Raw genomic sequence first — 14,057 nt, 5'->3', positions numbered from 1 at the left:
TCCCAGCCAACACAGGGTGCAAGGCAGGAAACAAACCCCGGGTAGGGCACCAGCCCGCCTCAGACAAGGTAGAATGTCGAAAAGAATTCAAAAACATTGGCATGATACACATAAAGAGCAGGTTAGAGACAATGGAAGTATGAAAATTTGAAAGTCTCAAAAAAATGACAGTCTTCTTCTTCTTTCGGCTGCTCCCATTAGGGGTTGCCACAGTGGATCATCTTGTTCCATTTGTTCCTGTCCTCGTCATCTTGTTCTGTTACACCCATCACCTTTATGTCTTCTCTCACAACATCCATAAACCTTCTCTTAGGCCTTCCTCTTTTTCTCTTCTCTGGCAGCCCAATCCTTAATATCCTTCTCCCAATATACTCAGCATCTCTCTTCTGCACATGTCCAAACCAACGCAATCTCGCCTCCCTGACTTTGTCTCCCAACTGTCCAACCTTAGCTGACCCTCTAATGTACTCCTTTGTAACCCTGTCCATTCTCGTCACACCCAATGCAAATCTTAGCATCTTTGACTCTGCCACCTCCAGCTCTGTCTCCTGCTTTCTGCTCAGTGCCACCATCTCCAACCCATATAACATAGCTGGTCTCACTACCGTAGTGTAGACCTTCCCTTTCACTCTTGATGATACCCATCTGTCACAAATCACTCCTGACACTCTTCTCCACCCACTCCACCCTGCCTGCACTCTTTTCTTCACTTCTCTTCCACAATCCCCATTACTCTGTACTGTTGATTCTAAGTATTTAAACTCATCCACCTTCGCCAACTCTACTCCCTGCATCCTCACCACTCCACTGACCTCCATCTCAATTCACACACAAGTATTCTGTCTTTGTGGTCCTACTGACCTTCATTCCTCTCTTCTCTAGAGCATATCTCCACCTCTCCTGGGTCTCCTCAACCTGCTCCCTACTCTCACTACAGATCACAATGTCATCAGCAAGCACCATAGTCCATGGAGACTCCTGTCTAATCTCATTTGTCAGCCTGTCCATCACCTTTGCAAATAAGAAAGGGCTCAGAACCGAACCCTGATGTAATCCCACCTCCGTCACTCCTACTGCAGACCTCACCACTGTCACACTTCCCTCGTACATATCCTGTACAACTCTTACATACTTCTCTGCCACTCTCGACTTCCTCATACAATACCACAACTCCTCTCTGGTTACCCTGTCATATATCACCCTAACCTGCTGCACATCTTTCCCAGCTCGGTCCCTCTGTCTAGCCCACCGGTCCTTTTCTTCCTCCTTAGTGTCCAACCTCTGGTACAACTCATCATGCGCCTTTTCTTTTGCCTTCGCCACCTCTCTCTTTACCTTGCACCTCATCTCCTTGTACTCTTGTCTACTTTCTGCATCTCTCTGACTATCCCACTTCTTATTTGCCATCCTCTGTCTACTCTCCTGTATTTCCCGATTCCACCACCAGGTTTCCATTTCCTCCTTCCTCTTTCCAGATTTTATGAAAAGCACTCTTCTTGCTGTCACCCTCACTACATCTGCTGTAGTTTCCCAGCTGTCTGGTAACTCTTCACTGCCACCCAGTGCCTGTCTCACCACTTCCCTAAACTCAACCTTGCAGTCTTCCTTTTTCAAATTCCAGCATTTGATTCTTGGCTCTGCCCTCACTCTCTTCCTCTTCTTGATCTCCAATGTCATCCTACAGACCACCATCCTATGCTGCTTAACTACACTTTCTGCTGCCACCACTTTGCAGTGTTCAATCTCCATCAGATTAACTTTTCTGCATAGAATGTAATCTAGCTGTGTGCATCTTCCTCCACTCTTGTACATAACTCTATGTTCCTCCCTCTTCTTACAATATGTATTCACCACAGCCATGTCCATCCTTTTGGCAAAATCCACTATCCTCTGACCTTCACCACTTCCTGTCCCTTGGGTACACTGTTCATCACTTCATCCAACTCACTCCAAAAATCTTCTTTCTTACACACTGCACACCCAACTTTCAGTGAATATGCACTAACAACATTCATTAGCACACCTCCAATTTCCAGCTTTATAATCATTACTCTGCCTGATACTCTTTTCACCTCCGAAACAGTTTTGACATACTGTTCCTTTAGAATAACTCCTACTCCATTTCTCCTCCCATCCACACCATGATAGAACAATTTGAATCCACATCTGATCCACCTGGCCTTACTCCCCTTCCATTTAGTCTCTTGCGTGCACAATATATCAACCTTCCTTCTCTCCATCATATCTGCTAAGTCTCTTCCCTTACCAGTCATACTGCCAACATTCAAAGTTCCTACCCTCAGTTCCACTCTCTTTACTTTCCTCCTCTCCTCCTGCCTCCAGACACGTCTCCCCCCTCTTCTTCTCCTTCTTCTTCTTCAGACAACAGTATCCCTATTTCCGCCAGCACCCTGTTGGCATTTGTTGATAACCCGGGGCTCAACCGATCCAGTATGAAAATTTGTATTGTTGTCCGCATATTGATTTGCCAAAATTTTACACCCAATGCACTTCCTGACATAACCCTCCCCATTTATCCAGGCTTGGAACCGGCACGAAGAAACACACTGGTTTGTGCATCCCCTGTGGATGGGTTCTCAGAAAACTGATAGTAAAGATTGCATTAGCACAAACAAACGGAAAATATCACTCGGTGAAATAACGGAACAGCGAAAAGAGATCAAATATATTGTTCAGATTTCAACTGTAAGTCAGAGATTTGTAGATTGTCTAATTTGTGTTGCCATCAGGGAGAAGTAGTGTTTCTTCCCATTGAAGAGGAGTATCAGGGAGAATTAAAAGTTTTGTTGTTTGGTGAAAGAGAAATCCACATACGCAAAGTGGCTGGCGCGTAGTGCAGGCCTAGTGGTGGCAAGCGAAGCGAGCAGGCCTACCTAGTAGAAAAAATAAGCAGACATAAGTGTTTTTAACCCTAACTCTTACATCTTAATGCTTACTTTCTCATGTGCCTGTAATACTTTTCTAGTACATGTAAATTACCAATTTTAAGTATTCAAGTTACTGTAATAGATTGCTCCACTCTAAACAGCCCTAATCATAAAGTCTAGGACTTGCATTTTCACTTGCTTGTCTCTTTCTAAATTGTTCCGAACATTTCCTCCCAAAGCTGGTCAACAAGCTCTGTCAAGTGTTTGCGACTCAGTTTTATATGACATGGGGAATCGTGGCAGCCAAGCCCCACTGACGCACATTCAGTCACTTGTAATGAGGAAGCACCCAGTGACACTGCCAACACACTGGGTCCCCACCTCCAGGACCTCTAAATTTACTTCAGCTCACTCTCTCACACACCTGCCCGCCCAAAGGCGGTTCAACTGCCATTTCTCTTTCTCTCACCCCCTCCAGTAAGTACTCATGGCGTGTTTACGGGGTCAATGACAGTACGCAGTTTTAAATTAAAAGTTGTGTGCTTAGGGGTGCATGTAGCAATGTAAACGAGCACCCCCCCCCCATTTTCCTCATTAGCATTCCGGGGATAGCGATTAGGAGCCTGAACCCACTTAATTATAAATGAAGCTCGAGTAGGATGGAGATGAGATTGAAAATGAATAAAAGATGAAAAGAAAGAAAAGACAGAGGTTAAAGTGAAGGATGAGTTAGAATCAAGGAAGAGCGGGTACAAGACTGTGGAGACAAGTGGTCGAGAGATGGCCCCAGAGAGGAGCGAGCTGATAGTCTTGAGGGCAGGATAACTCCTGCTCATCATCCTAGGAATAGGACAGTGACCAACCGCTCTGAGTGGGCTCTCATGGAAGGTCGAGGGATGGCGACTAGAGAAATAAAAAGGACTAACGGGGTCCCTGCAGACATAGCAAGAGACACAAGTTGGTTTAAGGGCTGTTGAAGAATAATTTTAGGGTAACATAGCATTCATCTTAAAGAAAAAGCATAAATTGTTAAGAAATGTCAGAAACCTGTTCAGGCACACCAGGAAACCAGATAAAGGTTGAGTGAACAACAAAATGTACACTGAAATATAAGAATTGGTTTAGGAAAAATATTGAGATGGTCAAGTAAATAAAGAATTTACCAGAAGAACGGTTGATGTAATATACAAAATGTACTGAAGAATGACTAAGAGATGACTAAGAAATCAGCAAATGTCCTGTAAATGAGAATGGGCAATCGTTACATTCACAGAAATTTCAAAGGTGGTGGTGCAACTCAAAGGTTTAAGAAGAACCAGAATAAAATATAACAGACTTTTATTTTATACAAGTCATTTGGGTGTAAACCAATGAACCAACCAGAGTAAAATGTATGTACCGATTGACACTGTATGTAAATTCAACAGTTGAACCTCTATTCTTTACTTCTCTGACAATTCTGAACAGGCTATAACAGACTGCTTTTGAAGAACACTCCCTTTAAGGCATTTTGCCGACAAGTACCATAGATACTCTCATTTTAAGTTCTCCCGCGGATAAGTCTGGGATTGATTTCACCATATAATTTCCTATATTTTATAAAGTTGGTTGTATAAGTCAAATGTGGAAAATCCACGCTATTGGACCAAGAGATTATGATATGCTAATGCCCACCTGAGAGATAAACCACTCAGCACACGGCCTTATTTTTCTTTATACTGTGCCTATGTGACCTCAATACCCAAAACTATTCGGAAGTGACGTTTGCATTGTTTTGTGATTTTTGTATCTCACACCCTCATACACCTTTATCATAAGAGCATCCCTCATCTATGATGGTGTGTTCGATCAGAAGAAAATATGAAGCTGGTTTTAAATTTAAAGTCTTTAAAGTAGCAAAGAAATTGGTAACTGTGCTGCTGCAACAAAATTTGATGCATCTGAGAAACTGGTACAAGATTGGAGGAGGCAAAAAGATGCAAAAAGCAAATTATGTGTCGTAATTTTGAATGAACGTATAAGTCGGGGTCTGAGTTTATAATCGATATTTCAGGTTTCAAGACTCGACTTATACACGAGTAATTAAAAGACAACATTAACAGCTTTTCTCCTGCCTGGTTACTGCTTTGCCCTGTTAGAAGATGTTTCCTTCTTTAATTAGATGTTAAATTTCTACCAAGGGGATGACTGCACTCTTTTTAGTTTTAAAGGGGTGGGCCAAGGCAATTCACATGCTGGTCTGATCCTGACTGGATTGTAACCATTTTTGGATTATCTTAACTTATCTGGCAACTAACCTCTCTTTCTGACTTTTTTTATGTGCCATTTTGAATCTGGCTGAGACTTCTTTAACTATTAGAACCATACAACCTCAGCAGCTTAATAATGTTGTTAAAAAGGAAGCTGAGATTTGAATAAATGGTCTGGTTCATCATTTCCTTTACAGACTGTACAGAACAAACATGAATTGATCGATGAGCTTAATAGTATCCCCCTCTGCCATTGTAAACATACAGGATGATGGCCCCTAAGAGCCAGGACTCTTAAGATATCATTTTGTAGGTAAAGAGGTACAAGAAGAGGGATTTACTAGGAGGAGGTATGCCTTGTTGCCATAGCAATGGTTTAGATGAAAAACTGTTGTGGGGAACCAGAGGCAGCAATTTCAGATGCTAGTAGCCCTGCTGTCCACTTCTAGGCACTTTGAAAATTAAAACGTCCCAGATTTAGTTAACACTTTCAGATTGTTTCAGGTGATCCAGCCGATTTTAAGGACAGCTGAGTCACCCACATGGCAAAAATAAAAAATGTTAAGATGAATTGTTTAAGCGGGGCATGATAAGAGACTATTACCCACAATGCATACTTTAGGACATAAGAGGAATGTAAGAAGTTTGACAAATGAGAGGAGACATTTCAGAAAATAGCTCTGTTGTTCCAATATCTCATCCAGATACGTTTAAACTATACCAACATAACAAGGACAGAAAGAATGACAGTGTTAAAGAGTAGGGGTACCACTCAGGTAAACCACATTGAAAGACAAAATGAAAATAACACAAAAAAAGGGTCCATCGATTATATAATGCCATTCTTATCTATCTATCTATCTATCTATCTATCTATCTATCTATCTATCTATCTATCTATCAATCTATCTATCTATTATATAGTGCCTTTCATATCTATCTATCTATCTATCTATCTATCTATCTATCTATCTATCTATCTATCTATCTATCTATCTATCTATCTATCTATCAGCCAACGGTCCTGACACTGCAGGAAAATAACAATTGAGGGGCTTATCCCTCTCTTTCTTATTCTCCAAGAAAAAAGATGACTAAACGGACCGCAGTTACCCGGATCCACAACTAGCAATCCACTAGCAATCCACATCCGGTTTTTGAAGATATGATGCCACTGGATGACTTCACTTCCGCCTTCCCACTGCGTCATCATTTCTGGACCTTTTCCTCCATTACAAATGTCATTTCCAGTCTGTCTAATATACATGTCCCCCTGGTTCACTCAATCAGTGTCTACTGAAGTCTGTTATGTGCTTGTTTAACGGTTCAGAAGGACGAATCAAATTGACCTATAGTATGCGGGATGGCGTCACAATCCTTTATGTGAGTGTTTTTGTGTTTTCTGTCTTTCACGCAGGGATTCCAGAAAAAGTTGGAAACATTCCTTTCAGTTTCTGGTCCCTGTTGACATGATTCCATCACACACTTTCTGCAGATATGTCAGCCACACATTCTACCACATCCCAAAGGTGTGCAATTGGATTCAGACTGGGAAGACCACTGAAGAACATTGAACTCATTGCTCTGTTCTGTACAGTTTGAGAGAGAGCCTTTACGTTGTGACCTGGTGCATTATCATGCCTAACATAGCCATTAGAAGATGTGGCCATGAAGGGATGCAACAATACTCAAATAGATTATGACATTTGACTAATTGGTATTAACAGGCCCAAACTTGGCCAAGGGTGGCACGGTGGTGCAGTGGTAGCGCTGCTGCCTCATAGTAAGGAAACCTGGGTTCACTTCCCAGGTTCTCCCTGCGTGGAGTTTGCATGTTCTCCCCGTGTCTGTGTGGGTTTCCTCCCACAGTCCAAAGATTATTCACTGGACACTTTTTACGTATGTCTAAGTCAGGTGTTCATAACCTGGGGAGCCTGCACCCCCATGGGGAACAAGATGGCATTTCTGGGCATGTGTCAAAGAGGAAGGCTGTGTCATGATTCATCAAAACTGATTGAGTTGCATTGTCCAGCTTTGACGTGATACATTTGATGTCTTCTGTTTTGCTGTCATTTGTACACCATTTATTATTAGGTGCTCCTGTTCTATGATTTGAAAAAAATCAAACATTGCATGCACAATTAACACCTGTGAATGTGCACGGGTTCTTTGCTGCAAGGGAGAGACAGAATGAGAGAGAGTCTTGAATAAAGAATGAGACCAAAACATCCTCCGAGAGCAACTTCTCCCCACCATCCAAGAACAGTTTGGTGACCAACAAGGCCTTTTCCAGCATGATGGAGCACCAGGCCATAAGGCAAAAGTGAGAACTAAGTGGCTCTTGGAACAGAACATCGACATTTTGGGTCCATTGCCAAGAAATTCCCCTGACCTTCATCCCATTGAGAACTTGTGGTCAATCCTCAAGAGGCAGATGGACAAACAAAAATGCACCAGTTCTGTCAAACTTCTAGTATTGATTATGCAAGAATGGGCTGCCATCAGTCATATATTTATATATTGTCACAAACGTGTGCATGGGAGGCAGCTAAATGGCCTGAACAAGAGTAATTCCATAACAGAACAGGGGGTGGCAGAGTACACTAACTCTTTCTCTCACCCCTCTGCAGACCAGTTACAGGAAATTCCACCTGGCCCTGATGACATCACTTCCGGTCCCGGGCCTAGAGATGACGCCACGTCTGTCCCCAGAAATGACATCACTTCCTCTGCTCTGCCTTAAAACCACCATGTTGGTGCCAGCAGGTCAGTTCTGTTCTGGACTCTGATCTATACACTTCTATTGTGATTATTTATTCCATTTGCAGCTAGGAAATAATATACAGGTGGCTGCCCCAAACCTTTTTTGTGGCTTTTTGTTGATTTTTTTGACTATATATATATTATACTATCCAGTATATATATAGTCACACATGTGCGTTTGGGAGACAGTTTATGGGCTGAAAAACCTGCATGTTCCCACCAGACTAAGGGCTGACGCTGCCCTCTAACTCTTTCTCTTTTTTCCCTGCAGACCACCCAACGAATCCCCAGCCTAAAGTCACTTCTGGTCCTCAGAAGCCAGCCAACATCACTTCCTTTCGGTCCTCAAGATCCCACGCCATTCTAATGTCATTTGCCAGCTCCCAGAATTCCACCAACCCATTACATCACTCCCCATCTAGCAGTTATATATGGCACTCCTGTTCTTTTTTACCCTCAGTTCTGATTTGAGGTCACGTCGGTAAAGATCTACCAAAAAATGATCATGGGGTGGATCCCCTAGCCTTTCATTTTCTCTTGAAGCTCCTTTAACAATATTTATCTATCTCTTTATGTATTAATTCATTTAAAGAACTTCAGTATAAAGACAAACTTCCCTGAGACTATCTAGACTACCACACCTCACTCTTACCTAATATTGCATAGTGACAAAAGCCATGGATGCATTTTGAAAACTTTCATTTTGGTTTATAGTGAGCTATAAAATAGGTTAATTATGGACAGTATTTTCAAATTTCTAACAGATTTTGTATGAGGAGCAATTCTGTATTGTTCGTCACTTTACTCGAGCAGCCATCCTCCCTTCTAAGGAGGTCTAAGGTGAGGTGGGATTAATTTGTATGCAACATACAGCCTGATAAGATACAAATCTAACACAGGACCACCTCAACACACAGTGAGTGGACACTGCAGCTGACTCCTTGTCTTTCTTATTCTTTCCACTTATTTCTGATTTTCATGTTCTTGTTAATTTTATTGTAATATGCCAATAAGGGACAGGTTTTTTTTTTTTTTTGTTGTTGCTTTTTCTCTTTTAAACATAAATAACGATAACAGCAACAACAATGGGGCAGAAGGCAAAACTCATTAAGAATACGCATACATGACACAAAATAATAAAAATGTGTTATTAGTGTAACTGTTTGTTTAAACATGTACTGCCTGAGGGTCCCTAAATCAATTTGTCGGCATGCGATTCTGTCATCTGCCAATCTCAACAGACGATGGCTGGGCTCACAGGGTTCCTTAATAATGCTGAGAGCTATTGTGTTGAAAGCATTTGATGTAAAAGTCCTCAACAGATGGCAGATGGCAGGTCCACCCCAGTGAATTTCTGCACAGTGCACACAATGTCTTTAATGGCCTTGTGATTATGGATGGTGGTGTTGCCATAGCAAACAGAGATGGTACAGGGAGGACAGGGACACTGGATAGCACTGCTTGCCTGCCAGCCTTGTCAAACTGATTCAGGCCTTGGACATTGCTGGTGCGGATTTCTCAAAACCTCTAGGTGCCGCTGTGGTGTCTCCTGCATGTGCCTACTGGACAGCTTAACGGGCGCTGGTGGTGGTAATTCCCAGGTGCTCCAGGGGTTGGCACTGTGTGACCAGTAGATTAATGGCTATACCACCTCTGACATCACTTTTAGTGCCCACCCACCGGGACCCACCTCTTCCTGCTGAAAGGACCCAAAGTCTTTGAGTCAGTTCTGTTATGAGGTCACATCTGTGAAGATGTCTCTGCAAATGTTGCATGTCTTCTTTTGTTTTCAATCATTCAGTTATACGGAGTTACCAGGGTGGTACCGACTCTTTAGCGTGGTCTTATCTTTCTTACATTAGGCAGAAGAGTTTTCACCTGCAACTCCAAAATGGACATTTTAGTGTAATTCATTCATTCACTCATTATCCAACCGGCTGTATCCTAACACAGGGTCACAGGGGTCTGCTGGAGCCAATCCAAGCCAACACAGGGCACAAGATAGGAAACAAATCCCGGGCAGGCACCAGCCCACCGCAGGTTAGTGTAATCGGTGGCTGTAAATTTGTTCATGTGTGAGTGAATGTCAAATCCATTAATGATTCTAGCATTGTGACTGATGCTGTGAAGGTAGACTCCAGATTCTTGTGACCTTCTAAAAGACAGATATGTGGATTAAACTTTAAGATCATAAGAAATTTGATAAACGAGAGGATACCATTCTCTCCATCAAGCCCATTTGTTTCATTTAAAGATATGCTGGCCCAAATATCTCATCCAGATTCTTCTTAATCTGGGGCTTGAATCTTGGTTGCCAGGTTCTGAAATGGAGTGCTATGAGGTCGTATCCAAAAATGTCACAAGTCCATCTTTTTCTAACTTCTGGGATGCACAGGGTTTTATAGTGGCTGGACCAGATGGGGTGGGGCTAAATGCCTTTACTGGGTAGTTTCTTGGCACAGAAGAGAAAGGAGAAGATAACATTAATGGCAGCGCCCCCCTCTCTCCTCTGTGGGTTATTACATACCTCGAATGAGCCTGCGAGGAGGTCCTCCAACGTACATGGACCACAAAGACAACATCCTCCTCAGAGAGTGTATATTGTATAACCTTTTTACTTTATATAAAGTAAAAAGTAACATCCACAATTTACTGTTAGTCACATGAGGTCTGATTTATTTAATTTTACAGTTTTGTGAGGACTAGATGATTTTTAGTTATGTTATGTTGCCAAAAATGTAGAGTTGAAAGCAAATAAACTTCTTATCTTCGTGTGTATGTGAGCCTGCCATGGGTCAGCGATATCCCCAGTGATTACCATTGAACACAAATATTTCTACCCATACACACACTAGCCTGAGCCTCACTGCTTTTAATTTTAAAATCTCAAACTGCCATGGGCCTTGACTTGCTTCACCACTCACAGTAGATGAGCAGTGCCTGGCTTACTCTAAACTTGACACTTCTTCTTTTGGCTGCTCCCATTAGTGGTCGCCACAGCGGATCACCTTCTTCCATATCTTTCTGTCCTCGTCATCTTGCTCTGTTACACCCATCATCACCTGCATGTCCTCTCTCACCACATCCATAAACCTTCTCTTAGTCCTTTCTCTTTTCCTCTTCCCTGGCAGCTCTATCATTAGCATCCTTCTCCCAATATACCCCTTATCTCTCCTCTGCACATGTCCAAACCAATGAAATCTCACCTCTCTGACTTTATCTCCTCAACTTGAGCTGACCCTCTAATGTCCTCATTTCTAATCCTGTCCTTCTCGTCACTCCCAAAGCAAATCTTAGCATCTTCACCTCTGCCACCTCCAGCTCTGTCTCCTGCTTTCTGGTCAGTGTCACCGTCTCCAGCCCATATAACATAGCTGGTCTCACTACCGTCCTATAGACCTTCCCTTTCACTCTTGCTGACACCCGTCTGTCACAAATCACTCCTGATACTCTTCTCCACCCACTCCACCCTACCTGCACTCTCTTCTTCACATCTCTTCCACAATCCTCATTACTCTGTACTGTTGATCCCAAGTATTTAAACTCATCCACCTTCACCAACTCTACTCCCTTCATCCTCACCATTCCACTCACCTCCCTCTCATTCACACACATGTATTCTGTCTTGGTGGTCCTACTGACCTTCATTCCTCTCCTCTCTAGAGCATATCTCCACCTCTCCAGGGTCTCCTCAACCTGCGCCCTAATAGTAATAATTAATAATAATATATTTTATTTATATAGCACCTTTTCTATCCTCAAGGTGCTTAACTTGGTGTCATTAAACCAGAGAGTCTAGTTTCTCACAGTTTGAGAGTCATTTAGGGGCCTTTTTGCAAACTCCAAGTAGGCTTCCATGTGTCTGCCCACTCGGTCATAAAGCCGACATCAATGGAGTGATTTTCATGGGTACAATAATTAATATTTAATGGAGATATTATGCTTCAAAATGTACTCTTTGTTAAACTTTAAACTTTATATGATGACTAGCCATCCCGCATGGCTCTGCCCACATAATAGTGAAACAGCACAGTGCGGAAGGCCCTGCCTGGCTCCCCACTTCTGATGTCACACTCCCCCTCCCCTCGGCCCATAGCCTCTGTCTCAGATTAGCACGAATATATCACTTCTGCAAGCAAACTATGATTCTTAGCATGCTGAGAGAAATCGCAAAATCGGCTTTGGAATGTTAAAGCAAATAATAGAAAAAAAGATCCATTAAGTAGTTCTCTCATGAAAAGCGGACAGATGTTGGATTTTATAAATTGTCACACACATGCGTTTGGGAGTCAATCAAAGGCTGGGGGGGTTGCACTGAACCTTTCTTTTTTCTCTCGACAGACCAGACACGAGAAGTTCTGCTTATACTGGCTCCACGAACGTCACTTCCTGTCCCGGCCACAAGGACGTCACTTCCTGTCCCACTCCGATGACATCACTTCCCTTGAATCATCTTACAAACTCACCATCATCCCTACCAAGACAGTTCTACTTTGGACTTGAACCTGTGCACAACCACTCTAACTTAAGCCCTTTTACAGCCAGGGAAAGTATACGGGCGGCTGCCCCAAACCTTTGTTGTGTGTCCAGTCTTTAATTTCACATTATATAGAGATATATAGGAAATTGGACAAATGATAGGAGACCATTCAGTTCATCAAGTTCAATCGATTAGCTAAATAGTCCCAATTATCTCGTCCAAATTCTTTTTTAAGGTTGTCCAAATTTCTGATTCAACTACGTGACTTGGTAGTTTCCATCAGATTCCCACAAATCTTTTGTGTAAAGAGGTACTCCTTAGCTTTAATGTTAATTGTTCAGCATTTTATTTGGTATTAAGTCGAAAAAGTCTGTTGGATTAAAGTTACTGATGCCTTTGAGAATTTTGAAGGCATCCATTAGATCTTTAGACAGTCTTCTCTGCTGAAGACTTCAGATGTTTGATTCACTCAGTCTGTCCCAGTAGGAAATATATAATATATATATATATACAGACATGAATTGTATTGTATTGTATTTTATAGAGCCAAAAATCACACAGGAAGTGCCGCAATAGGCTTTAACAGGCCTTGCCTTTTGACAGCCCCCCAGCCTTGACTCTCTAAGAAGACAAGGAACAACTGACAAAAAGTAAACCCTTGTAGGGAAAACAAAATGGAAGAAACCTTGGAAAAGGCAGTTCAAAGAGAGACCCCTTTCCAAGTAGGTTGGGCGTGCAGTGGGTGTTAAAAAGATGGGGGTCAACACAATACAATACACATCCTCAATACAATATAAAAATAAAAATATTACAAGTACAGAGCAGAATTCAACAGTAGATGAGGATTTGGATTTGTTCAGAGTCCTGGAGACCTCGGCTATCAAGTTGCCTCCCACATTTGGCCATTCCACAGCTTAGTCAGCATTGGGCCGGCCAATCTAATTAAAGGACCCCTCTACTTGATTATTCCTGTGATCCTCTATCAGACATGACTTTACCTTAGGCAGGCAGAACAAATTGGCAGGTGGGCAGTTAATAATAGTTGTTATAAGTATTGCTTTACTTATCTTTTAGTATTAATGACTACCAACAGTGATGCCAATATGCAGCTCTAGTCAGGGCATGCTGGAAAAAGTTGTGAGTCTTCAGCCTGAGACTGAAGAAGCAACTCTTTTATTAGTAGAAAGATCATCCCACAGTGTTGTGGCCCAGTAACTCAAAGCACGACCTCCCAATGTTCATTTATTAATCCTTGGAATCTTAAGTACTTGTAGGCCAGCATCTTGAGATCTTTTCTTATTGCGCTCCCTGATTTATAAGTAATGATAAGTTCATATAAGTAAGCAGGGCCTTGGCCATTTAAGAATTTATAAGTTAGAAGGAGGATTTTGAAATCAGTGCAGACTTAACTGAGCCAGTGTAAGAACTTGAGAACAGGAGTTATGTGTTGATACCTTCTGGTTCTTGTAATAATTCTTGCAGCAGCATTTTGATTTAACTGAAAGCTGCATAAAGAACAATTTGAATAACCTGTGAAAAATGCATTACAGTAGACAATTCTACTAGAAATAAAAGCATACATTTATTTCTCCACATCCTGCCTATTTATAAAACATCTTAATTTTCCATCATTTTTGAGATGGAAAAATTATGCTTTGGATAGTTTTGTAATGAATG

The sequence above is a fragment of the Polypterus senegalus genome, chromosome 11, assembly GCF_016835505.1.
Source record: "Polypterus senegalus isolate Bchr_013 chromosome 11, ASM1683550v1, whole genome shotgun sequence".
NCBI lineage: Eukaryota > Metazoa > Chordata > Cladistia > Polypteriformes > Polypteridae > Polypterus > Polypterus senegalus.
This window is presented reverse-complemented; position numbering follows the sequence as displayed.